The following is a 27,242-nucleotide window of genomic DNA, read 5'->3' as shown; positions in this document are numbered from 1 at the left end:
GTTGGTGGATCAATTCCTGGCTTTTCCTGAATACATGTTGAAGTGCCCTTGGGCAAGACACTTAACCCCATATAGCCTCCCAATGTTCCTAGTAGTAAAGCTGACTGGAAAGGTGCTATATAAGTATGAGTCAATTTACCATTTAACAACCTGTGACAAGTAATGTTACTCAATGGCCCAATATATAAACTTAACAAGTGAAAACACAGTGAAGAAAGTGGAGACAAAGATACGACAGAAGCAATGACCCTTCAGTCCTAACCAACACCAGACAACCAACTGCTACACCTGTACAGAAACACAATACAGAATTTCCTACCGTTGAAACAAAGTGCTGCACATAAACAGAAAAAGCAACACAAAATACAAGAATCAACAGGGAAATAAATTCTAGTCATTTGGCAGATGCTTTTATCCAAAGCGACTGAGAGTAAGAACAACACAAGCAAGAATTCAAAAAGGATGGGACATTATATTTAAGTAGTAGTCAGACTGCTGTGAGTCCAGCTGGATCCAGGTGCTGTCATGTAGTGCACCTTTTTTTAGTCCCTTTGTTTAAATACAATATCACAATTTCATCACACAAGATCATCTTGGGCTTAAGTGCACACAGCTTATTCAGTACTGAGTTGTGCCAAAGAGCTGGATAAATCTTCCTATCTCATTCCAATGAGTAGAAGAGTTAGCTACCGTTAGCTCCGGGTTAGCTCTGTTAGCTCTTAGCTACAGGCAGCTTGGAGTTTGATGGCTGTCAATCATCCACCCCCACCTTCACAGTCCTCCTCTCAGCTCCACCTTTTTGCCCATTTATGGATTTTTCAGGAATGATGACACACATGACGCTACCAAGATGGCAACGGTGGAAACCATCCAATGAGCTTCAATTTAGCTCAAACCTACGGGTGACGTCACGGAGGCTCCATCCATCTTTTTTATACAGTCTATGGTCACAATCCTCCACCTACACTAAGTGATGGAGCCAATCACAGGGGACCAAAGGGAATAAAACTCAGCTAACTAGTTCTTTGAGGAGGCAGACATTGACTAATTACTGATGTGGTGATGTACTGCTGAATGCACAGATTATATTGGTTTTCCAGTTCACAAGGACAGTTTTCTTTGTGATGATCATGCATGCAAAGTTAATTACCATGTTTGTTTAACCCAAGTCACCTAGTAGACACAGTGTGGGGTTTGCAGGAATATTACATTTAAACCATGTTGACATGTCTTCACATACCTGAACCTGAGGACAGGTGTGCAGGACCACAAGGCATGGAGATAGTTGTCAGTCGTGTTTTCATTGCATTGTGAGCAGGTGTTTGATTGTGATAGACCCATCCTGAACATCCTTTGTCCAGTACAATAAGTTCTATGAAGAATTTTTAATTGTATTAGTTGCATATTTGAATTCTTAGTCATTGTAAAGGTGCTGAAACATATTTGTGACCATTCATCTTTATTGAAGTTACTGGATAAGTCAGCCTCCTATTTTGAAGTTGGAATGTCTATATGTTTTTGATAATAGCTCTGGGGCATTGAGATTCAAGAATTCTGCCATCCTGATAGGTGGCTGTAAGTTTAATTGATTAATGGTATATTTTTTTACATAAAATAGATTTAAGCTGGTGGTATTCTAAAATGTTAATGCTATGCTGCTGATTCTGTATTGTGAAGTGGGGATATTAAATGACAGGACTTTTCCATTTTCTGTTATATGTTCTGTTTAATTCCTTCATTTTTCCATTGAGTGAAGTTTATAATCTCTTTGTTTTGCAGGATGTCAGGGTTGTTCCAGATAGGTGTAAGCTTGGATGGAATAATTAAAGACTATTTTTTAGAAATTCCCATTAAGCCATTAAAGAGGAAATTATGTTGATGCTTTTAAAACACTTATGTGTTTTCATGATGAATGGCAGGTCAGAGATAAACACATCCTCACACAATGCTTGCTCTACATCTAACCATGGTTCATCCAGCCCGCTAGGTTTAAGCCATTTGGAGATATACTGCAGCTTGTTAGCTAAGAAAACATGATTAAAGTTGGGTAGCTCCAATCCACCTCTATCTTTAGTCTGTTGTAAAGTTTTTAGACTGATACGTGATGGCTTGTTTTCCCATAAAAATTTAGATATATGTGAGTCCAGTGACTTAAACCAACTGGAGGATGGTTTAGTGGGTATCATTGAAAACAGGTAGTTTACTTTAGATAGAACCATCATAGAACTGTGGCAACCCTCCCCATGAGTGATATGGGTAAGCGCCTCCACCGTGAGAGATCATCCTCTAGTGTTTTAAGTAGCTGGACATAATTTAGGTTTGTTAGTTCTGATAACCTGGGGGAAATGTTTATGCCTAGATATCTAATGTTTCCAGACTGTATTGTAGTATTGGGTGTGTTTTGTAGGTCACAGTAAATGGGCATAACAACAGTCTTAGACCAGTTAATAGAGTAGTCAGATATTGATGAGAATGTGTTAATAAGTGTGATTGTCTGGGGGAGAGATGTCGGTGAGTTCTGGAGGAAAAGTAATACATCGTCAGCATAAAGACTTATCTTGTGTTCTATGTTTTTGGCATGAATTCCTTTAATCTCTTTATTTTGTCTTATGGCAGCAGCTAGGGGTTCAATAAAAGAGTGATGGAGAAAGCGGGCAGCCCTGTCTGGTGCCTCTCTGTAAACAGAAGCTTGGAGAGGTTTGATCATTGGTCTTCACACATGCATTTGGGTTGTTATATAATATTTTTATCCAGTCTATGAAAGATGAACCAAACCCAAATTTGTTTAATTTTGCAAATAAAAATGTCCAGTTTACTCTGTGAAATGCTTTTTCTGCATCTAAAGAAATTACTGTGGATTCCAGATTATGTAGAGTGACCCACCTCTTTTCACACATAAGCCAATCACAGTGGTTGTTCGCCCCCGTTCACATGCACATTGGCTGTCGTCTTCTTCGATGGTGTTCGTCTCCTTTTCTCATATTGAAATTAGTTTGAGTCGGCAAACCAGCAGCTAATTTGCGCATTACTGTGAACTACTGGGCTGAAGAGGGGCGCAGAAGTTTGTTAGCGACAAAATAAATTCAGTTATAACTACTACAAGACAAAGGCCGGCAAATGTATTGGTCACCATTGTAGAGTAGATGAAAAATTCACTCGCACTGTCTCACATTTAAGGTGCAAAATGCAACCATTTGGTTGCAGTCTGGAGCCCTGCATTATTGAGCTGTTGGCAACGTATGATGGTATCCTAAATGACCATTTACAAAACATCAAAGAGCATCGGCAACAGGGAAAGAGACTTTAAGCTCACTACCTTTCATCTGACAGCCAAAACCAATTTATTGCACTTTGTGCTCAGCGTGTCCTAAACACGATTTTGAGGGAAAGACAAACAACTTTCTATTTCATAATATGTTATGCCACCCTCATTCTCACATAATCCCTTAAAGATCAAATTCAGCGCTTAAAGACATAATATAATGCAACTTTTGAAAACGCCTCGGAGCTCTGGACCTACTTAATGCCATAAACACAATGGGACTGCAGAGCATTTATGGAGACCTGTGTGTCCTGCTGCATATTTTCCTGTCTCTGCCTGTGACCGTGGCTGGAGGTGAGCAGACCTTCAGTAAAATGAAGATAATAAAAAACTACGTGCACTCTAACATGTCAGAGGAGAGGGTCAACAGTTTGGCAATGCACTCCATAGACCGTCAACTTGCCCAGAAACTGGACTATGGAGACATCATAGATGATTTAGCCACAAGGAAAGTTTGGCTCATGGCATTTGGAGCTTAAATCTAAACATGTCACACCAGCAGTAGCCTAATATACAGTGATAAATATTTGATTATTTTCTGCTATCGATCTTTGTCAGACACGTGACCTAACTAGCCGACACGTCCACCCTGCACCATATTGGTTGCATCTCGGATATAAACATGCTAGAGGGGGGAATCTAATATTATCTCATCCCAGGCAAGAATGTCAGCTGGCCTGATTTTAACACACTATATTTCTTCAATTTATTCTTTTATATGTAACCAAATAACAGAAAAAATAACTGCGCTGGATAACACTGACGCATTTTTCTCATTGCGCCTCAATAACTCGTCTTATATTTTGAAAACCGGAAATTATTACACGTTGAAGCGTTCCATCGCTGACTTCGTCAATCGTGTCCTGTATATACCGTAAAGTCTATAATACGGGCGCACTAGAGATGCAGGAGCGGCTGCTTTGACCGTTCTAAAATAAAACAGAAACAGCGGCGCATTTTGACTTTTTCACTGGAATACGGCATTTTGATTGCACTGTTATTTGATTCTCTAAGTTCACTTTTGCAGAGAAGGCAAGGCCTGAAGATAAGATAGCAGTTTCCGCCGCAGCTCCAAACCACATCAACTCCACAGAACCACCACTCCGCTGCAGCAACAACTTAACCTCACTAAGCTCCAAACATCACAAGCACACGATTCCCGGAATTATTACCACTTACCGATTAAACCAAACACATCACACCAAGGTGTAAATTCTCACCTTCCTTCCCGACGAGGCTTCCCTCGATAACAAGTCTTTGTCAGGTCCTTCCTCTGCTCCGCCGTTTCTCCAGCGAGCTGGCCTCCGCAGAGGACAGAAACCAACAAGCTTCAGTATCCAAGACACGTCGGAGTCTCCAGCTGGAGTTTAAAGTTTTAATTCAATCATGTTGGAGGTGTTATATTGTAAAGAAGGGAAGCGGATCCTCCCGACCTCCAATATCTACCTCATCTTTATTCTACTGACGGTATGCTTGAGTCCGCCTTGAGCCTATAAACAGGAAATTGCGTCAGCGTGCCAAAAGTCACGTGACCAAACCACTCGAGTCCTCCTTACGTCATTGTGTGGTTATTTTCTGTTATTTTACTTTATTAAATAAAATTTCAATACAGAAAATAATAATGAGAATGAATATATAACAGCAAGCAAGAGTGTAAAACAATTACATTAAAAATAATCACAAAATAACTTTTTAAAAACATGAAACGCTGGGATGGAGGAAGAAATCAAGGAAAATGTTATTTTGTTTAAAAATGTTTACTTTCACAAAAAAGGGAAAATGTATTTGGTAATGTGATACGAAGGTATATAATAATACCTCATAATATTTATATGTTTATGGTCATATGGAATACCAAACAATATGTCTTTCCAAAAAAGTACAAAACTCAACATTCTCTGCAATAAAAACACAAATGTCACCAAAAGGTTTGAACATCAGGGCAACACCAAAACAAATGTACAACAGATTCTGAGGGAATCTCACCAAAACTACAGTTCAGATCAATGTTTGTCTTAAATTTAACTTTGACATAGTTATTTACTGGTTAAAATCTATGAATATATTTAAAAGAATTTATTTTACTTTGCTGGTAATTAATACTGACTAGGTGGCTGTCAGGCTTCTTTCTATGTTTTGTCATCCACCAAACAGTTCCAAAAAGAAAGTGTATTTGGTAATGTGGTCTTGTTTCTCTGAGATAAGGATCTAATACACCTGTTATTATTTTTAGAATAACCAGAAAATACACTTTTACCAGTGGAAGTGAAATAACAAGTATAAAAGCTGGCTAGAAACTCTTGGCTGATATTTAAATAACATACAGACTCTGGATGGTATTGCATCAAACACTTTAGCAGAATCTCCTGGAGTGACAGCAATATTATATTCTACTAGGAAATTTTCCAGCAACACATTCTGCCAGTATGGTTGAGATGTTCTCAGTTAAGGTTGTTTAAAATGTTTAGCCTGTAATGGAAAGCTTGCCAGCAGCAGCAGCAGAGTCAACGGGTCGTAGCTGGGAGAGGTTTTTCTGTTAGGATCCTTTGGGATTTGCAGACACCTCTCCTCATCCATATCTCTGATGTTTGATAGATGCTACAGATGATTTCTCCTTGTCCTGGGTGCTCTTCATCCTTCCAGTTTAAATCAGTAATGTCCGTACACAATTTAACCCTTAAGCAGCCACAATCTGTCACTAAAGTGTAGTGAGAAACTCTAGACCGGAAGTGAAGGTGAAATAGTTTTTCTAACTTTACAAATGTCTAACAGCGATTCTATACTGCCCTCCGCTGGTCACATGCTGAAACTACAACCCCAAACTTCGTTTCTGTCTTGAAATGCCGCAATTTATATGAACAAATCTTTTATGCTAAAGATTTTTAAAAATAAAAAGTAGAACTTCTATTAATGCTCTATTAATACTCTTAATAATTTTCTAAGGTTGTGAATTCTGGAGTTTGACCAATGTATTATTATTTCTGTAGTAAAGCATTTGCTTTTCTTCTTCAATATAAGATAATATTGGTCTTCAGTTTTGATCAGAATATCATATTAATATGAACATAAATTTACACAGTAACTGATATACTCTATTAGAAATAAGTAATGTGGGTTCTGTCATTCTGTGTAAAAACAATAGAACTCTTTGTGTATAGCTATGACTTCATCAGAACTGCAAAGACTTCCATGTTCTTCCAGAAGGCCAGAAAGGACTGTCTCAAGATATTGGACCTTTAATAGTTTTCCAGCGTATCAAAGGAGTAAAATAATTTGCCAGAAAATAATAAGAGTACAAGCATCCATATATACATTTAAAGCAATACTGATCACTGTCGCTGAACTGGGACATGGTTAAAGTGTTTTCATAAATCAGATTTATTACTACTGGTGGCTACAAAACGTAACAACAACATAATCTATATACTGTAATTCTAGATAAATTAAAATATATTTTCTTTACTTCTTTAAACTCTGAACATAAATTATGGTAGAGTGGTAGAGCAGGTCGTCCAATGATCGGAAGGTCGGCGGTTCGATTCCCGCTCCCGCAGTCATCTGTCGTTGTGTCCTTGGGCAAGACACTTAACCCTCCTTGCCTCCAGTGTTGGCATCGCTGGTGTATGAATGTGTGGATGAATGTTCGGTGATGGTCGGAGAGGCCGTAGGCGCAGAATGGCAGCCACGTTTCCGTCACCTTGCCCCAGGGCAGCTGTGGCTACACACGTAGCTTACCATCACCAGGTATGAGTGAGGAGTGGATGAATAATGGATTCACAATGTAAAAGCGCTTTGGGTGCCTTGAAAAGCGCTATATAAATCTAATCCATTATTATTATTATTATTATTATTAATATGCATTATAATGTTGCAAAAGAAACAACTTCATATTTATATTACATAACTCAGAAAAAAAGATTTAAATGCTCTAATAATTCTACCACATGTTCATACAACATAATTACTTAAGCTAACACGTCAGTCTGGCATCAGCCTGTAAACCAGAAACTGTAATAATATAAACGTCCTTATAAATGAAGCTAAATAAAGCAAACGGTTGAACTCTGTTGTAAACGGTTGTTGTTTGTCTGCCAGTGTGTCTACAGGTCCTCCCAGCACCTGACCGACTCTCCACTGAAGCTCTGGGTCATCATGGAGGTCTACAGCCTGCAACAGATAAAGAAAACTTCTGGATCTGCTTCATGGAGGTCTACAGCCTGCAGCAGATAAAGAAGACTTCTGGATCTGCTTCATGGAGGTCTACGGCCTGTAGCAGATAAAGAAGACTTCTGGATCTGCTTCATGGAGGTCTACGGCCTGCAACAGATAAATAAAACTTCTGGATCTGCTTCATGGAGGTCTACGGCCTGCAGCAGATAAAGAAAACTTCTGGATCTGCTTCATGGAGGTCTACGGCCTGCAGCAGATAAAGAAAACTTCTGGATCTGCTTCATGGAGGTCTACGGCCTGCAGCAGATAAAGAAAACTTCTGGATCTGCTTCATGGAGGTCTACGGCCTGCAGCAGATAAAGAAAACTTCTGGATCTGCTTCATGGAGGTCTACGGCCTGCAGCAGATAAAGAAAACTTCTGGATCTGCTTCATGGAGGTCTACGGCCTGCAGCAGATAAAGAAGACTTCTGGATCTGCTTCATGGAGGTCTACGGCCTGCAGCAGATAAAGAAGACTTCTGGATCTGCTTCATGGAGGTCTACGGCCTGCAGCAGATAAAGAAAACTTCTGGATCTGCTTCATGGAGGTCTACGGCCTGCAGCAGATAAAGAAGACTTCTGGATCTGCTCTCATTGGTTGTCTTGGTGACTAATTTGCACATAGTTTGCAGTTTTTAGCACAATTGCACGTTCTATTGTTTCAGTGTTGAACTTGCCATTAAAGAAGGAAATTCTCTCACATTAAAGATATTTTGCCACAACTTCAGTGTTTTTATTATGTCCTGTGTGCATATTCTGTATTTTCTGTTATTGAAATTTTATCTGTTTAATGTTATGCTGCTACTGTTCATTCTGACTAAGAATTTCAATAAAAACTTATATGAAAAAGTAAATGTCACCTCTCTGGCGGGTAAGGAGCCTGAGCTGGTGCACGAGGTTGAGCGGTTCCGGCTAGATATAGTTGGACTCACCTCGACGCATAGCTTGGGCTCTGGAACAACTGCCCTCGAGAGGGGCTGGACCCTCTTCCATTCTGGAGTTGCTCCCGGTGAGAGGCGTCGAGCAGGTGTAGGCCTGCTCATTGCCCCCCAACTTGGCGCCTGTACGTTGGGGTTTACCCCGGTGGACGAAAGGGTAGCCTCCCTCCGCCTTCGGGTGGGGGGACGGGTCCTGACTGTTGTTTGTGCCTATGCACCAAATAGCAGTTCAGAGTACCCACCCTTTTTGGAGTCCTTGGGGGGGGGTGTTGGAGAGCACTCCTTCTGGGGACTCCCTCGTTCTGCTGGGGGACTTCAATGCTCACGTGGGCAATGACAGTGAGACCTGGAGGGGCGTGATTGGGAGGAACGGCCCCCCTGATCTGAATCCGAGTGGTGTTTTGTTGTTGGACTTCTGTGCTCGTCATGGATTGTCCATAACGAACACCTTGTTCAGACATAAGAGTGTCCACATGTGCACTTGGCACCAGGACACTCTAGGCCGCAGTTCGATGATCGACTTTGTAGTCGTGTCGTCGGACTTGCGGCCGCATGTCCTGGACACTCGGGTGAAGAGAGAGGCGGAGCTGTCAACTGATCACCACCTGGTGGTGAGCTGGCTCAGATGGTGGGGGAGGATGCCGGTCAGGCCTGGCAGGCCCAAGCGTGTTGTGAGGGTCTGCTGGGAACGTCTGGCAGAGTCCCCTGTCAGAAGGAGTTTCAACTCCCATCTCTGGCAGAGCTTCAACCAAGTCCCGGGTGAGGCGGGGGACATTGAGTCTGAATGGGCTGTGTTCCGTGCCTCTATTGTCGAGGCGGCCAGCCGCAGCTGTGGCCTGTCGTGGCGGTAACCCCCGAACTTGTTGGTGGACACCGACAGTAAGGGATGCCGTCAAGCTGAAGAAGGAGTCCTATCGGGCCTTTTTGGCCTGTGGGACTCCAGAGGCAGCTGATGGGTATCGGCAGGCTAAGCGGAGCGCGGCTTCGGCGGTCGCTAAGGCAAAAGCTCGGGCGTGGGAGGAGTTTGGAGAGGCCATGGAGAATGACTTCCGGACGGCTTCGAGGAGATTCTGGTCCACCATCCGGCAGCTCAGGAGGGGAAAGCAGTGCTCCGTCAACACTGTGTACAGTGGGGATGGGGGGCTGCTGACCTCGACTCGAGACGTTGTGAGGCGGTGGAGGGAATACTTCGAAGACCTCCTCAATCCCACCAACACGTCTTCTGATGAGGAAGCAGAGTCTGGGGTAGCTGGTGCTGGCTCGCCTATCTCTGGGGCTGAGGTCGCTGAGGTGGTTAAAAATCTCCTTGGTGGCAAGGCCCCGGGGGTGGATGAGGTCCGCCCAGAGTTCCTTAAGGCTCTGGATGCCGTAGGGCTGTCTTGGTTGACACGCCTCTGCGGCATCGCGTGGACATCGGGGACAGTCCCCCTGGACTGGCAGACTGGGGTGGTGGTCCCCCTCTTCAAAAAGGGGGACCGGAGGGTGTGTTCCAACTACAGGGGGATCACACTCCTCAGCCTCCCCGGTAAGGTCTATTCAGGGGTGCTGCAGAGGAGGGTCCGTCAGATAGTCGAACCTCGAATTGAGGAGGAGCAGTGTGGTTTTCGTCCCGGTCGTGGAACAGTGGACCAGCTCTACACCCTCTTTGGGGTCCTCGAGGGAGCATGGGAGTTTGCCCAACCAATCTACATGTGTTTTGTGGATTTGGAGAAGGCATTTGACCGTGTTCCCCGGGGACTCCTGTGGGGGGTACTCCGGGAGTATGGAGTGCCGGACTCGCTTGTAAGAGCTGTCCGGTCCCTGTACGACCGGTGTCAGAGCTTGGTCCGCATTGCCGGCAGTAAATCAGAATCGTTTCCAGTGCGGGTTGGACTCCACCAAGGCTGCCCTTTGTCACCGATTCTGTTCATAACTTTTATGGACAGAATTTCTAGGCGTAGCCGAGGTGTCGAGGGGATCCGGTTCGGTGGTCTCAGGATTGGGTCTCTGCTCTTTGCGGATGACGTGGTTCTGTTGGCTTCATCAGGACGTGATCTTCAGCTCGCACTGGAGCGATTCGCAGCCGAGTGTGAAGCGGCTGGGATGAGAATCAGCACCTCCAAATCCGAGACCATGGTCCTCAGCCGGAAAAGGGTGGAGTGCTCTCTCCGGGTCTGCGATGGGGTCCTGCCCCAAGTGGAGGAGTTTACATATCTCGGGGTCTTGTTCACGAGTGAGGGAAGGATGGAGCGAGAGATCGACAGGCGGATCGGTGCGGCGTCCGCAGTGATGCGGGCTCTGCATCGGTCTGTCGTGGTGAAGAGAGAGCTGAGCCGAAAGGCAAAGCTCTCAATTTACCGGTCGATCTACGTTCCTACCCTCACCTATGGTCATGAGCTGTGGGTAATGACCGAAAGAACGAGACCTCGAATACAAGCGGTCGAAATGAGTTTCCTCCGCAGGGTGGCCGGGCTCTCCCTTAGAGATAGGGTGAGAAGCTCGGTGATCCGGGAGGGGCTCAGAGTAGAGCTGCTTCTCCTCCACATCGAGAGGAGCCAGATGAGGTGGCTCGGGCATCTGGTTAGGATGCCTCCTGGACGCCTCCCTGGTGAGGTGTTCCGGGCACGTCCCACCGGAAGGAGGCCCCAAGGCAGACCCAGGACACGCTGGACAGACTACATCTCTCGGCTGGCCTGGGAACGCCTCGGGATCCCTTCGGATGAGCTGGTGAATGTGGCCGGGGAGAGGGAAGTCTGGGTTTCCCTGCTTAGGCAGCTGCCCCCGCGACCCGACTCCGGATAAGCGGAAGAGAATGGATGGATGGATGGATGGATGAAAAAGTAAAACTGTAAAGCTTCTCATCTGGTTAACAATCATGTTTCTATTCAGTGTTTATCTCCACAAGATTTTTAATGTAATTAAAATTTAATGTAATTTTCATTATTAAACTGACACTGGTTATTTATGTGTTTAAGAGGCAACGAAAAGCCAAAATACTTCAAAAATGCCATTAACACACTTTATTATTCATGTTTAAGTCATGTACAAAAACAACAAAAAACTGCACATTTTTGCTGCAAATAATATTAAAAAAAACTTCCAACTGTCTGACTGTACACACACATCATCTTCATCATTTGTCTTATCCTCTGATCAGCTGATCAGAACTGATGTGTCCTAGAAGCAGGAATGGTGCCCAATCTGAGCCTCCATCATTTCTTAAGCTGGTTGACCTGCAATCACATATTTGTTATTAAAAAACTAGTTAACACTGGATGCTTAACAACTCTGAGTTAACAACTCTGCGAACCATTTACAAGTTTACTTTAAAATTTCACCTTTGGAATACATGATGAACCGAGCAATTCAAGCTAAAATGAGCTTTCACGGTTATAAACGTCCGTGTGACTGAACATCAACCAGCAGCTCCGCTAATGTTAGCGGTGCTACACAGATGAAGTTAGGCAGCAGCGATGTAAACATCCGTAGGGATGCTCGCAGAGAAGGAACAACAGCTAAAGATGCAGGTCCAACTTCTGATGGGAACATTAAAAAGAGCTTTGTTTTTTGTTTTTTCTAGACCTTGTTAGTGCTCAGGGGTCGACAGTCACGGTTATACAGTAGCTACAGTTACATTTTGGGTGTAATTGACCATTTAGGATTAAAAATAAATTAAATAAAACGGATGACAACCTTACATGTTGAATAGGCTGTCATTGTTTCTCTCATTACAGTTATAGCCTGTAATTCAGTCATTTTGCTGTTTCGCCAGACCGGTGGATTGTTAAACAAAAAGATTTTAAATCCAAGAACACCTGGTTTGGATTCAAAACAAAAAGTTTAGATTTAGTTTAAGTTTATATAGATTGCTGGTTTGGGTGACTTCTGAAACAGTGGACGCTGAGAAATGTTGTGTTTGTGTGGATGTGTCCATTTGGATGTTCTGGATGCAGGAGAAATGGACCACCTTGAAGATGGTCTGCTGTCAGAGGGCCGTTGTTGCGCAGAATCACTAAAGGCGTGTTACTGAAAACCTCCCCAAACCAGACAAACATGAACATGAAAAGGTCTGCACTTGGAGTCCTGTCGATCTTAGCAGGTGTTCTCCAACATGAACTTTATTAAAAGTAAACATTGCGCGTGCCTCACAGATGAGCTTCCAGTCCTGAGTAAAGATGAAGGTGAAACAGCCCTGATGTGCAGACGCTGTACACTGAGGCTCAGGAGCAGAAATCACATCAACCAATGATAAATATTTTAATTGCCTATTATTTTGCATATATTCATATTTTTTTCATTGTTCGGTGCAATAGTCCTTTTATTTTCCGGGTAGGATAATTTAAGTTGTTTCATAAATACAAGGACTCAAATAGATATTGGGTATTTTCCTTGAAAGTAATATTCAACCTAACGTCTTTTTTATTATTTAAAATGATTTTGTTGCATGGAAAAATGTAATGTCGTTTTCTCTGCAGTCGGTCATTGATTTAATACATACAACACATTTTGTTTATATATAAAATGAAGGCAAAGGATAAAACGTTATATGCAGCGATATTAATTTTAAATGTCAAAAGGGATTTGTGGCTCCTAGTGTTTTCTTTACTGTGGGAAACGGGTGCAAACGGCTCTTTGAGTGGTAAAGGTTGCCGACCCCGGTTTAGAATATTAATATGTTTATGGTCATATGGGATACTAAATGATTTATCTTTCCAAAATAGTACAAAACTCAATATTCTCTGCAATAAAAACACAACTTTCACCAAAAGGTTTGAACATCAGGGCAACACCAAAACAAAAGTACAACAGATTCTCGGGGAATCTCACCAAAACTACAATTCACACCAATATCTGTCTTAAATTTAACTTTGACATAGTTATTGACTGGTTAAAATCTATAAATAATTTTAAAAGAATTTATTCTACTTTGCTGGTAATCAGATGTCTCGGGTCTCTGTTATGTCATCCACCAAACAGTTCCAAAAAGAGAGTATTTGGTAATGTGGTCATGTTTCTCTAAAATAAGGATCTACTCGCTGCAAACGGTAATCAGCGAAGATCTTTTGCCATCTAGTGGCCAATGTTGGTAACTACAATATGTGTAAAGTTAGAGAATGTACATTAAAGTTCCACTTCCTGCTAGTTTATTCAAAATAAAATGGTTTCTATGCGGCTGTGTTTGATATGACGATAGTGGCATCAATTTGCTAACATGTAGCCGGAAACCAGCCAAACAATCTGTATCTACAACTACATTACAAATAATCCACAAATATCTTACACAGAATAAATAAAAGATAAATCACTTGCATTGCCCAAATTAATATTTATTGTTTATTTTAATTGAAGATGAGCTACTAAAGAAGGTAAAAATAATAAAGATGGATGCGGTGAGGCTTTGCTAGCAAAAGTCTGCTGCTGTAAACCTGCTTTTTTGTTTTCTTTATTAAATTCTGCTGAAATGTTACTAACGTTTATTTAGAAAATAAGATAATATTTTACAACACACAGCTCTAAGTCTTATCATGATGACATCTTAAACTATTCTACTCTGGATTATTTTATTATTTGCATAATATGTTTTTTATTATGTTTCCTCTTTAATTAAATATCACTGAATGTACGATGAAACTCCTCTTTAGTTTCTTATTAGTTGTAACTTTATTAACAATCCAACACTCAGCCAGCTCTCACCAACTCACATCTCTATGTATGTGCATCACTTAAATCTGCCCCCAGAACAACAACATAAACACGGAACAATAATTCTATTGTTACGTCTTTTCTTGTTTTCTTTGAAGTGTAGTTCTTTACTCTTAACTTGAGGCTTGAACCCTGTATTCAATATTATATTACTAGAAATTTACTGGCATTCCCAACATCAGTAAGGAAATCTTTCCAAGTACGGTACAATGAATATTAACATAAGTAATAGAATATAAAAAACTCTGATGGTACCGCGCCTGCTCCACGACCTACAAGACATCTCCACCTCACCTCACCCGTAAAGCCCTCTGCATGGTGAGAGACCCCACCCACCCTTCACACACCTTCTTCAGCCTGCTACCATCAGGAAGGAGACTGCGTAGCCTGCGTGCCAGGACCAGCAGACTGAGGGACAGCTTCGTCCACCAGGCTGTCAGGATGCTGAACTCTCTCCCTGCTCTGCCCCCCTTCCACACATCCTGGACTCTGACACTCTCCATCAACACTTGAACCTTTTACACTCTCAGGAACAAGCTGCCACTTTAACCAGACCATAAGTTAACTCAGTCTGCTTTTTTTGCACTATAACCAGGAACGTATATTTGTCTTGTCTATTTATTATCATGTTTTATTTACTTAGTGATAGAACTTGTTTGGTTTGTTTTGTTTAGTGGCTTACATTCTTGTATTTTATGCACCGAGGTTTGAGAGAACTGTCATTTTAGTTCTGTTTGTCCTGAACGTGCTGCAAAATTGACAATAAAGCTGACTTTGACTTTGAAAAAATATCGTCTGAATTGCTGTTTCCTTTCTTTCATCTGGATCTCTTTACTTAACACACTTATTCACATATTATTATCACAAATGGTGCATGAACATTCCAGTTTCTTTTTCCCTTTTTATTTCTAAACCAGCTCCAACAATGCAATAACCAACACTAAAGAGTCATTACTGTGTGAAGTGCTTCAGGTAGTGAGATCTAATAACCCATTGACCTGCCTTGGTAACAACAAGACTTTGCTGTCCTGCATGGTCCTGACCACCCACTCGTGCTCTTCCCTCAGGAAACAGGCTCCTTCCACAATAAGGACTGTTAAAACTTGGCCTGAAGGGGCCTCTCACCAGCTGCAGGACTGTTTTGAGAGAACCAACTGGGACATTTTTCACCACCCGAACCTGGAGGAGCACACAGCAGCAGTCCTGGGTTACATCAAACTCTGTACCGACACTGTTGCTGTGGACAAATGCATCCGGGTCTATCCCAGTCAGAAACCCTGGACGACCAGAGAGGTCCAGCACCTGCTGGGGTGGCAAGGGATCCGGCATATCACCAACTACAGGCCCAACCTCGCTGCTGTCGACGGGGGCCCTTCGCTGGCAGAGGAGCTTAACCTCTTCTTTGCCCGCTTCGAGATGGAGCCACCGGAGGTAGCTGCACCACCCCTCCCTCTCTGTGGAGGAACATGAGGTGAGGCTCACACTGAGGGCTGTAAATCCGAGGAAGGCTGCTGGACCAGATGGCATTGCTGGATGGCTGCTGAAGGACTGCACGGACCAGCAGGCGGAGGTCTTCACCAAGATTTTCAACCAGTCCTTACTCCAGTCCACTGTCCCAGCCTGCCTGAAGTCCTCAACCATTATCCCTCTGCCCAAAAAGTCTACAATCAGCAGCCTAAATGACTACAGACCAGCTGCTCTCACCCCGGTCATCATGAAGTGCTTTGAAAAACGGCCTCCCACCTACACTGGACAGTCACCAGTTTGCATACAGGGCACACAGATCCACAAAGGACGGCATCACCACCACTCTCCACACTGCTCTGTCACACCTGGAGCAGTCAGGGAGTTACGAGGCTGCTCTTTGTAGACTTCAGCTCCACTTTTAACACTATCCTCCCACACAGACTGAAGTCCAAACTACAGACCCTTGGACTCTCCAATTCCATCTGCCTCTGGATTTGGACTTCCTGACAGGCCGCTCTCAGAGGGTTAGAGTAGGCGTCCACATGTCCACAGCCCTCAGCCTCAACACTGGTTCGCCACAGGGCCGGGTGCTGAACCCCCTCCTCTACACCCTCTACACCCATGACTGCACCTCCATTCACCCCAGCAACACCATCATCAAGTTTGCTGATGACACCACTGTGGTGGGGCTTATCTTCGGGGGGATGAGTCCGCCTTTCGGGACGAGGTGGAGCGGCTCTGTGTCTGGTGTGGGGACAACAAGCTGGTCCTAAACACCACCAAGACCAAGGAACTGGTAGTGGATTACAGGAGGAAGAAAACGGACATTCAGCCTCTGTACATCGGCGGGGACTGTGTGGAGAGGGTGGCTGCCTTCAAGTTTCTGGGCGTTACCATCCAGCAGGACCTGAGCTGGAGCGCTAACACCACTGCTCTGGTGAAGAAGGCCCAGCAGAGAATGTACTTTCTCAGTCTCTTAAAGAAGAACAACCTGGGTGAGAAACTGCTGGTGTCCTTCTACCGCTGCTCCATTGAGAGCGTTTTAACATATTGTGTCTGTGCCTGGTTTTCTAGCTGCACAGCGGCGGACAGGAAAGCGCTCCAGAGGGCGACCACCACAGCACAGAAGATCAACGGCCGCCCTCTCCCATCTCTGGAAGAACTATACAGTTCCCTCTCCCATCTCTGGAAGAACTATACAGTTCCCCCTACCATCTCTGGAAGAACTATACAGTTCCCTCTCCCATCTCTGGAAGAACTATACAGTTCCCCCTACCATCTCTGGAAGAACTATACAGTTCCCCCTACCATCTCTGGAAGAACTATACAGTTCCCTCTCCCATCTCTGGAAGAACTATACAGTTCCCCCTCCCATCTCTGGAAGAACTATACAGTTCCCCCTCCCATCTCTGGAAGAACTATACAGTTCCCTCTCCCATCTCTGGAAGAACTATACAGTTCCCCCTCCCATCTCTGGAAGAACTATACAGTTCCCTCTCCCATCTCTGGAAGAACTATACAGTTCCCCCTCCCATCTCTGGAAGAACTATACAGTTCCCTCTCCCATCTCTGGAAGAACTATACAGTTCCCTCTCCCATCTCTGGAAGAACTATACAGTTCCCGCTGCCTCAAAAAAAGCAGAAAACATTTTACGGGACTCATCCCACCCCGGATACTCTGTCTTTGCACTGCTGCCTTCGGGCAGAAGACACAGGACAAATAAAGCAAAGACAAATAGACTAAAGAACAGTTTTTATCCAAGAGCCAGTTTTAAATGCTGCCATAATTTGAGTCTCTTTAATACAAAATTCAACTTTTCTGTGCAATATTAGGGAGCCATTAATGAATTAGTTGGATGTACGGATGTGTGTGTGTTTTTTTTTAACTTTGCATTTTTATCTCAGTGATTTATTTACTTGTTTTTATTTGATTTTATTTATTTATTTATTTACACATGCACTGGGGAGGACTGCGCTCAATTTCGTTGTATAATGTACAACGACAATAAAGTTATTCTATTCTATATGTGTGCTAATAAGTAATCGGCCTAATTTATGCTGGTGACGAATGAATCCTGAAACGGAAAAGCTAACATGGAAAACACAGACGCAGTGACGTCAGGTGAGGCATGATAAAGAATAAAACATACTATAAATATTAATATTTTCCACTGATGTGTTAAAATCCATTTTCAGTATGACTCTAACACGTTTTTGACAGTTTATTAAGTAAAAATTGCCAAATTTGAGTATTTCCTGATCAAATCCAGTGCAGAAACCCGGTGAGCTGTGCCTCAGCTCTGACTGGACCATTCAAAACAAACTGGGTTGCATGACACGTTTTCTGTTCCTCAGCATCAATACGACTCTCTACAGTCTGTGTAATGTATTTAATGTATTTGTGAGAGAAATATTCCCGTTTATCGTACAATAAAGTGCAGAGAAACGTCAGCAGGTGAGGCAAACAGTACTCTGCCTCACCTCAAGGGGGCGCACTCACACACCAACACTCACACACCAACACGGTGTGTGTATGTTTCCAACTTAGCGACCTTTTTTGTTTGTTTTTAAAGCGACTAGAGACAAATCCAGTGACTTTTTCAGTATTGGAGACTTTTGTAGACTTACGTGTATAAAAGTAGTTTATTCTTCTCAGTGAGGAGTAGGTGCTGCTGTGCAGGCTCCTCCTGTCCAAAAGCAACCAGAAGAGGCTTCTGGCAGCAGCTGCATTCAGAGCAGGAGATGATCTCCTGTTTCATGACCAGGCTGGAAATGAAACGTTCAAAGCTGCTGCAGGAGGATCTCGGCTGGCTTACCGTCAGATATTAATGTCTATTAATGAAGAGTGTGGAGGAAAAACAAGTGTTGTTTAATGTTGCAGCCTCCTAATTAGAAAACAATCTACACTTAATAAAATTAAACTAGAATAAAAGAAAATATTAACCAAATAATTTGTTTTATTTTTATTAGTTTGGCCTTTTTAAACATTTTAGCTTGGCTTTTTGTCCATTTTTGTCTTTCCCATGACGTTCCTCTCCACAGCAGCTCCATGTACCAGGTTATTATGCACATTAGATGATGACATTTAGCGATTTCCAACGACTTTTAGGACGCCAGTAGCTACTTTTCTCACTGAAGAGTTAGTAACAGAGGGTGTGTGAGTGTAAATGAAAGAGGAATGCTGATATGAAGCATTACCAGTTGCATGCTGTTGAATGAATATTGAAATAAGAAGCTCTTTTCAGTTCTTACAATTGTAAATCAGAGCCTCACCAACCATAAACTTCACCGCACGTCGCTGCACAGACGTCTTCACAGCTTTGCTGTTTCAACCTGAGGGTCTTCTGTTAGGGTCCATCTTCATTAGTTTTCTCCACCACAATGAGAGGAAATAACTTTTTATACATTTTCTTTAATACAACAGTGATACAAGTGATTTTAGTCAACTTCTGAGAGTGAATTAGAAACACCGCGACAGTAAAAAGACAAACGTGGAGCTGGACGAGGTGTTGCATATCCATCCCAAAACTGCTGGATATCATTCGTCATTTTTAGGACAAAATCTCCAAGATATTTATGTTTTACCTCTGCAGAGTTAAGTCTGCTCTTCGCTAAAACCCCCCGATGATCTGAGACTGAAGAACGGAGTCAGAACTAGAACCGTGTCTGTGAAAGATCTTTGTCTGAAAACACTGGCTGCATCGCAGAAATGTTTTAAATGGTTACAGGGGTTTTATTTTGAACAAACTAGCAGGAATGGGAACATCCAAATAAACTCTTTAACTTAACATTTGTTGTTACCTTTTGGCCACTAGATGGCAAAACAAAACAAACAAACAAACAAGCAACAATAACAGCACATTCACACATTCTGCCATGTGAAGGTGACCATCAAACACGTTCAGTTATATATATATACATATATATATATATATATATATATATATATATATATATATATATATATATATATATATATATATATGAGAAGTTCCCTATATTTTATAACTGTTGAAATTGAGAAAGAGAAAAAAGAGAGAAAAAAGAGAAAAAGAGAGAAAAAAAGAGAGCCTGAATTGAACCACAGCGCCCCCTGTAGGCCGTCTCCTTCCGCCGGGCACTATATAAATATACACGGGCTGTGACGTCACAGGGCCCGATTCCCATGATTGCTGCGGGAGTGGGAGGCTGCTGGTCGGGCAGAGTGTGGACCAACCTACCGGAGATCACACAGATTATCCAGCGATAACCGGCTGTTTCCAGGCTGCGCTCTTCTTCTTCTCTGGAATTAAGATAGATCTATTTTTTGGTAAAACGAGGCGCGGACACCTGGGAGCTTCCCTGCAGACGAGGTAGGTACCACCGGCGTTTGCCCCGGGAGAAAATCTGCAAACACCACCGTGATGTTAGCTAGCTGACGGGCTACAGGACGCGGCGGCGTCCCGGTGCTAGCCGCCAGCAGCACGGTGAGTCTGCCAGGTCTCCGCCGACACGGAGCCGAGAGCCGAACACAAGACACGGCGGGTTGTAGTCAAATATCCGTCGCCAAACATCGTGTTTTCATACACTCATTTCTGAAATCGTAACTTGTGCTCGGGTTTGTTCAGCTTTTGTTGTGAGGAGCCGACGACAAACCTCATTTAAACATCCGGCTGTTTAAAGTTGTGTTAACGGGCAGTGAAGGCGCGAGCCGGCGCGAGCGGCTAAGCAAGCTGCCGGACCATGTTAGAGGACACCGGACTGGAAACGAGCTGAAACCCGGCCAGGCGGTGCTGTTGGACAGCAGCAGCTCTGACAGGTCTCATCCCACAACATAAGCTCGGCTGCGGCCTGCAGACTCCCAGCACACCGCTGCTGCTCAGCTGGAGCAGGAAAAAGAGGCTGTGGCTGCTGATCTGGACGCTGTTTTTCTAGAATCGGCTGATCGATGGTAAAAGATAATGTGGCATCTTTGGTGGGGTGGATGCAGCGAACAAGGCAGTGCTGTGGCTTTATTTGTGTTGCATGATTATATAAGAGCTCTCATTGTTTGGACTGAGCTTGGCTGGAGCGGCTTTGAATTCTGGGCAGTGTGAATTACACATGATGGCTTGTACTGTTAAGATGCGCTTATTTTAGCGCATTAAGACGGTTAAATAGCTTTGAATATCAAAATGTGTGTTTAGGGTGGAGGCCTCTCTTACAGCAAACTCTATTCCTGATGGGACTTGGACTTTTGCTCCTTTCTCTGTGTCCTTGTTTTATAGCTGCATTGCCACAAGGCTCGTGCGCCTCCTGGGCTCCTTTATCATCAGTCTTCCTCACTATTACTTGGAAATTTGTCACTAAACAACTTGAAGGATGTTTCAGTTCCTAAAATGCAACCAGAGGAGGAAGGACGCTTGAAGAAGGATGCTAAGATGTATGGAGAGGAGTCAAGAATGCATGAGTTGGGAAAAGAGATAAGGAGGTGGTTGCTTCATATCACTGAAGGAAATGGTATTAACATGAGCAAGCCGCTCTTCCTGAGTTGGGGGAGGCTCAGGAACTTCAAGGATTCAGGTTCTGTTGAGGAAATGATCCTCAATCTCTGCATGCTGATTGGGTTAGTTAACTCTGCTAAAGCATCAACTAAACACAACCTGATGAAGAAGCACCTTCATTTGTGTTGCACATTTACAAACACAAGTTAATTTCAAAGTGCTTCAGTTAAAAAAAAAAGTCTGTAACAAGAAGTGAGGTCATCCAAATATCAAAACAAAAAATGAAAACTAAAACATATATAAAAAAAAACCAAAACAAAAACTAATGAGACAACAGATAAAGCACAGACAAGAAGAGTCTGGCCAAAAAAGAAAGCAGTAGTCAGGAGGATGACTGACGTGACCTGGGTGTGGGAAGCAGGATTAACATGTCACACTGGCTTGTAAAAAGAAATAATAAAGTTAAACCTGACCTTCTCAGACAATCTGTAAAACGAACCAAACCTGGAGTGATGTGCTGTTTTTTCCTTTGGTCCAGTTAAAGTCCTGCCGCTGTATTCTGAACTAGTTGTAGTTGAGTTTCACGGAGTCCCCACATACCTGGAGTTGTCCAGCTGAGAGATTACAGCATGAAGGACTGTGTCCAGGTCCTCGTCAGATAAGAACAGTTTTCTCTGAGTCGGCATGACCAACCTGTTTGTTGGACGTAAAGGAAAAACTTAGTTTGTTTTGCTCCAGAAGTCTGGACATGATTAACTTCTGGCTGCAGGGATGTTGTGACCACTCAAAGCATCCTGGGTAATGGCCCCAGGCCAAGTGTCTTATTGAGGATAAGCTGTTTATGTGCATCTTTATCCACTTAAAATACATGAGAAGGCTCAGGATTCAGAACTGGAGAAGTTGGAGCAGCAGGCGCATGCGAGTGCCTCCTCCTATGTTCTGGTCTTAATGGTCATGTTTGGTCTTCTTTCTGGTGTCATGTGGTGTTTTCCCTTCATTGTAACACTGCGGAGGAAACAGCTGGAGGCCCATGTAGTCGAGGAGTTACTGGAATATCCAGGAAGTGAATTTTTAATCTGGAGAGTTGGATTTGGCTTCTACTAAGTAATAACACCATTAGTGGTTAAGTTGTTCCTGTTCTCTCCTATGTGCACCAAATCTGTCAAAAATAAGGCAAAAACCATGTAAACTAAGCCTCGAGTCTCTTTTGCTGTTATGTTGGGCATTCAAGACAAATACAAGAGAAAATGGTTTGGAGGAACTAGATGGGGGTCTGGAACTAAAGTAAACCTATGAAACCCTGGTCTGATTGCTCATTAAAAACACTGAGCCTGTTTTACATGCACACCAAGAATCTGGTCCTTACCTGATTTCTGGAGTTATCAGATAATTTTAGTGATTATGTGGGCAATCCTGGTCCTGCAGGTTTTAGATGTTTCCCTGCTCCACCAGATCTGAAGTTGTGCATATTGAGTCAGGTGGGTTGAAACAGGGAAACATCTAACATATTGTCTGATGGCATAATTTTATATACTTTATTAGATATGTTATCAGATTATGAGAAATTGGATTAACATCTGACCCAGTACTCTCTTTGTGCATGTAGACCCACGTCTGATTTATAGAGTTTTTCTTACACCTGAGCATGTGCAAAAAGCTGCGTCCCATCAAAGCGAGGAAGTCCGAACGTGAGTGGAACAAAAAAAGAAAAACACGATGGCGTGCAGCAGCAGGAAGTCTGAGTATAAACAAAGTTTATTATCTTACCAGCTCCCACATTAGCGGCTAATGCTACGACTGGGCACCGCCATGTTCAACAAAGACAGGAAGTGACATCACTACGCGTGTACTGGAAATAGACTGGAACATGTAAACCAGGGTTTTTTTTTTTTTTTATATCACATTTCATAAGTAGATTACAGTAATCTGATTACTCCCACCTATCGGATGAGGATGGTCTTGTAAACGGGCTTGTTATTGTGGTCCATCTGAGAGTCCGTGTTAGGAGCTGCCACTTCCAGCGGCGGTGTCGGTAACACCAGTAAGCGTTATTAGGTGTGTGTATCTCTGCTTTAGAGGATGATCTAATATAAAAAGTCTAATACAGTAACGGACATTTCCTTAACAGCATTTTTATTTCTGTCATTGCTTGGCTTCTTTCCATTGTTGGTATATTTAATTAAAGACCAGAAAATCACAAGTAGTTTGGCAGCTCAGGAAAAAACCAGACCAGATCGTTTTGGTTTGACTTGCTTGGTTTCTGCAGCTTTAATCATGTCAGCAGGGTGAGATTATCAGCCGTCAGCAGTCAGGCAGGTAACAGGTGCTGTAATTACCTTTGACCTCATCCAGATGTGGTTGCAAAAAGTCTGGAATAACTGTTTTTATCTTGTGATGACTTAGTTGTGGTTTGTGCTGTAGTAGTGTCCAGGAATTCACCGCACAATAATCGATGTAATCCTGCTCATGTCAGTTATTTAAATAATTTCTCTTAAATATTTTAAAAAATATTCATGTGTGTGCTTCCTTTCACTTGTTTTAAAATCAGTATCTGCTCTTCTGCTAAAATATTTGCAGCAAACCTTCAGTTAGCTTTGAGGCCTAAAAATAAAATGATAATAAAATAATTGCTTATTAATTGTAATCAAGGTAACATGTTCAATTAATCGTAATATTGATTTGAGGTTATGTGGCCCAGCCCTACAAACCTCCTGCCGGAGGCACCAGAACGTTCTCCGCGGCGTCTCCAGACTCTCACGGCCGTCACATGTTCACTGTGAACCTGTTCTCGTGTGTGAAGATCACAGGAAGCCGATGGCCAGTCTGGAGGTCCAGGCGTTCTCTGGCTAATGACAGTCAGGCTGCATGGTGTTGGGCTGTGAGCAGAGGCCCTACTTCTGGAAGTGGGGCCCTCATACCACCTTCATGGAGTCAGTTTCTGACAGTTTGAGCAGCAACAAGCACACTCTATGCTCTCCACATTGTGCTGGAGACAGAAACCTTCCTGCTACAGCGAGCACTGATGTGCCATCCTGGATGAGCTGCACTGCCTGAGCAACATGCCTCATGTCACCTCTAGTGGTTTTGGCTCTGGCAAGATGCAAATGTGAGCAAAAATCAGCCAGAAAGGATGAAGACAGGGAAATGGTCCATGGCCTCCACCTGCAGGACCCGGTCCTGTATACGGTTGTCTTGCTAAGTGCCTCATTTTTACCTGTTTGCCCCAAAAACAGCTGAAATTCATTCACAGTCAGTTTCCTTACTGGACAGATTAATGTCCCAGAAGTGGGACTGACTTTGAGTTTGATGGCAACGATTACGTGTTCCCTTTTTTTATTTGGCTGTGTAGATTGTAACCCGAGCCAGCGCTGTATGGTGCTGGTTATGCTGCAACGTGCAGGTGTAAGGGCTGCTGTTGAAATGTCGTGCAGACCGTTTGGATGCATGCAGACTTGTCCTCTGATACTCTGATCATCTCAGGTAAACTCTGCAGGATCTACACTCAAACTTTGATGGCTCGATTCAGCAGTTAAAAGTCCATCAGCTGGTTAATGATGCATCTTATTTAATCCTGTGGTCTGGGTACTGATGTAACTCCATATTTAACATTACAACTATGTCCTGATTTGTATCTGTGAGATTTTACAGCCCTGTTATCACCTGTCCACCTGTCAGAAACTTGAAGATTGAACCGATGTAGACAGCGCCCCTATAATCTCCTGACTTCTGCATCAAATTTCAGTCCCTAAAGGTCTGACCGGCCCCGTTAGTCCTCTGGAAAACATTTCTGAGGCCTGTTTGAACTGAAACAAGGATAAAACCAATCAGAACCAGAAGGCAGCATCAGCTTTCCACTGGTGAAGAAGCAGAAGAGTTCATCCATATCCTGTTTCTGATGGAGGTGTATTAGTGGTGGTTGAACCCCCCCCGCTACTATCAGCCTTTGTAGTTAGAGGAATGTAAGTTGAATTAGTCGCGCCACGCTGAGCAGACCTCTTGGCGTTGATGGCGATGAGTGTCGACAGACACGCCCTCTGTGAGCCCGGCCACCTCGTTCTGCGTTGGGGGTTTCTGGTCTCAAAGGGACCTGAAACGTATCTGATGTTGTGTTTTAACTCTCACACACACACTTTACTGGATTATGCAACTAAACCAGCACTTCCAGACAAAGGTCATGAATATGCCGGCTATGAGGAAAACAGTCTTTAGATCTCACAGTTTATCTCAACCTGTGGGGACGGCTCCCGGATAACCTCAGACAACCCACCCCCTCCACGGCACCACAAATGGCGTTTCTGAGGAAAAATGTTTTACGTCAGAGCTACACTTCACCAGTATTTATTTTTATTCATAACTGTAAAAAAATCCAGACACTATTTTTAATCCTCAGGTTTGGAGATGTGATGATTTATTTTTGGCATCAAACTGTCTGATCTGTATTCTTATGTTCATCTTCGTTTCTGGACTTCACTGGTTGACTCTGCTGGGAGCACGTCAGCATGCAAATGAGCCCGACCCATCACTGCGTCAGTATGGTGGTGAGAACTGTAACCATGGCAACAGCGAGGCCTGTAATGTGTCCTGTCAGGATAACGTGGCGTTGACCTTTGAAACTTTTTGAATACCTGCTGTAAGGAAGTCGCACCTTTTTATGGATTTTAAGATTCTGTTGTCTGAGTCCCAGCAGACTGGTGGATTAGGAAAGCTGAGTTTATTCTTCCTCCTGCTGTCACCTTAAAGAAACCACCAGTGTTGACCCAAGTGTGCAGGAGGTGTGTGTTTGTCGTATTTCTCCTCATGTGGCGTTTCCTCGCTGTGGCTCGTCATGTGCTCATTAGGTTTCAGTGGCTTCATTTTAGCAAGACTTTGACCCGAGTTAATCTGGTTCTCTTTAGGACTTCTTAAGGAATTTGTGTTTCAGCTGCTGCCAGTTTTTATATGGCCCTGAACCTTGTTCTTCAAACTGCCGCTGATGTGGAGGGTTTGGGATAAGTTTTGTTCTTTAACCTCCGATTCACAAAGCCTTTTATTTCTACATCCTGTCTGAACATCTCCAAAATACACGAAGCATATCTTCACAATTACCAGGCTGTGTTTATGATCCTGGTCTCTACAAAAAGCTGAGAAGTGAGATTACTATCGAAGTGTCGGAATCAAATATGTGTTACTGTGTCAGATGAAATTCACCTGGAACATGGTAGAACATGTAAATGGTTATCTCCTCCTGAAAGAAAACCACATTACTTTCGGACTCTCACTTTCAGAGTCACAGCGGAACACGTTAACAGAGTTTTTAGAGCTGGAACCAAACTTTTCACCACAGAACAGCAACAGTAAGACATGATTTCTGGCTCCAGTTTCTGACCCACAGTGAGACAGACATCTTTGGAACCTCTGCTTTCATGCGACTCCTTGTTTATGTGGAGAAATTAGCAGAAGCTCTAAAGTTGTGTTTGGTTTGGATACCAACGCTGGATAGATCTTTTTAAGCTGAGTTTCTCCCCATCATGTTGCTATGCTACATGTTAGCATTGCTGCTTCCGGGTGTCTGCAGACATCTTTACAACACAGACCTCATGCTGCCTCCTGTACAGGTTAAGTATTACCTCAGCGTAACTTCCGTTTAGGTCACTGGAGCTGTGTCAACATTTTATCACATCAATTTTATGACTTTTGAGAAGCTGATCTTAACTTGACTTTCTGCTCTGTAAGGTGAGTTTTTGGCACCACTGTTGACTCCGTTGCTTCCTCTTGTGATCTAATATTAGCAGCTCGTACGGATTCAGTGAACCTGAAAGCATTTATTAAGTCATTATTCAGCCTTACTCTGCCTCTACATCCATTTTCTCAGTAATGTGAGGACAGTAATGCTCCTCTTGTGGAAAATGTGGATGCTGATTGCAGCGCAGCAGCTGGAAGATGCCGCATTTGAGAAATACATCCAATACACATTCCAGCTGTCAGACTTTAAAAATATCAACGATAAAGCTCTTAACACTTATCATATTTTAATTATTTTCCACCAATCTTTTCAGGGAATCGGTCTGAATCAAATCAGTCTCTGTGAAAATTTAAAGCATCTTGTATGAATTTTCCCCACATTGCATATTTATTACCTGCAGTCAGGATCTAGTGGAACTTATTTCAGGACATCACCAGGT

At 43.1% G+C, this 27,242-nt stretch overlaps 2 protein-coding genes across 10 annotated transcripts in view; one reads left to right on the top strand and one right to left on the bottom strand.

The window, feature by feature from the left end:
• LOC121634100 (gastrula zinc finger protein XlCGF57.1-like) overlaps positions 1-27,242 on the bottom strand; it is a 540,387-nt gene that overhangs the window by 4,500 nt on the left and 508,645 nt on the right. Inside the window, exon 2 of one of the 4 annotated variants that reach the window (XM_041976549.1) lies at positions 4,543-4,682. The gene's annotated coding sequence lies outside the window, so the exon portion shown is untranslated. Of the gene's footprint in view, positions 1-1,240; positions 1,390-4,501; positions 4,519-4,542; positions 4,810-27,242 lie in introns of those variants that run through there. The other 3 variants (XM_041976548.1, XM_041976551.1, XM_041976550.1) reach the window with 3 other exon arrangements.
• myo6a (myosin VIa) overlaps positions 19,790-27,242 on the top strand; it is a 124,745-nt gene continuing 117,292 nt past the window's right edge. For all 6 annotated transcript variants that reach the window (XM_041976523.1, XM_041976522.1, XM_041976521.1 and 3 more), the window contains exon 1: positions 19,790-19,971. The gene's annotated coding sequence lies outside the window, so the exon portion shown is untranslated. The remainder of the gene's footprint in view (positions 19,972-27,242) is intronic.

Source organism: Melanotaenia boesemani, chromosome 22, assembly GCF_017639745.1.
Source record: "Melanotaenia boesemani isolate fMelBoe1 chromosome 22, fMelBoe1.pri, whole genome shotgun sequence".
Classification (NCBI taxonomy): Eukaryota; Metazoa; Chordata; class Actinopteri; order Atheriniformes; family Melanotaeniidae; genus Melanotaenia; species Melanotaenia boesemani.
Note: the sequence above shows the minus strand (reverse complement) of the source record. Positions and strands in the feature narration are given on the sequence as shown.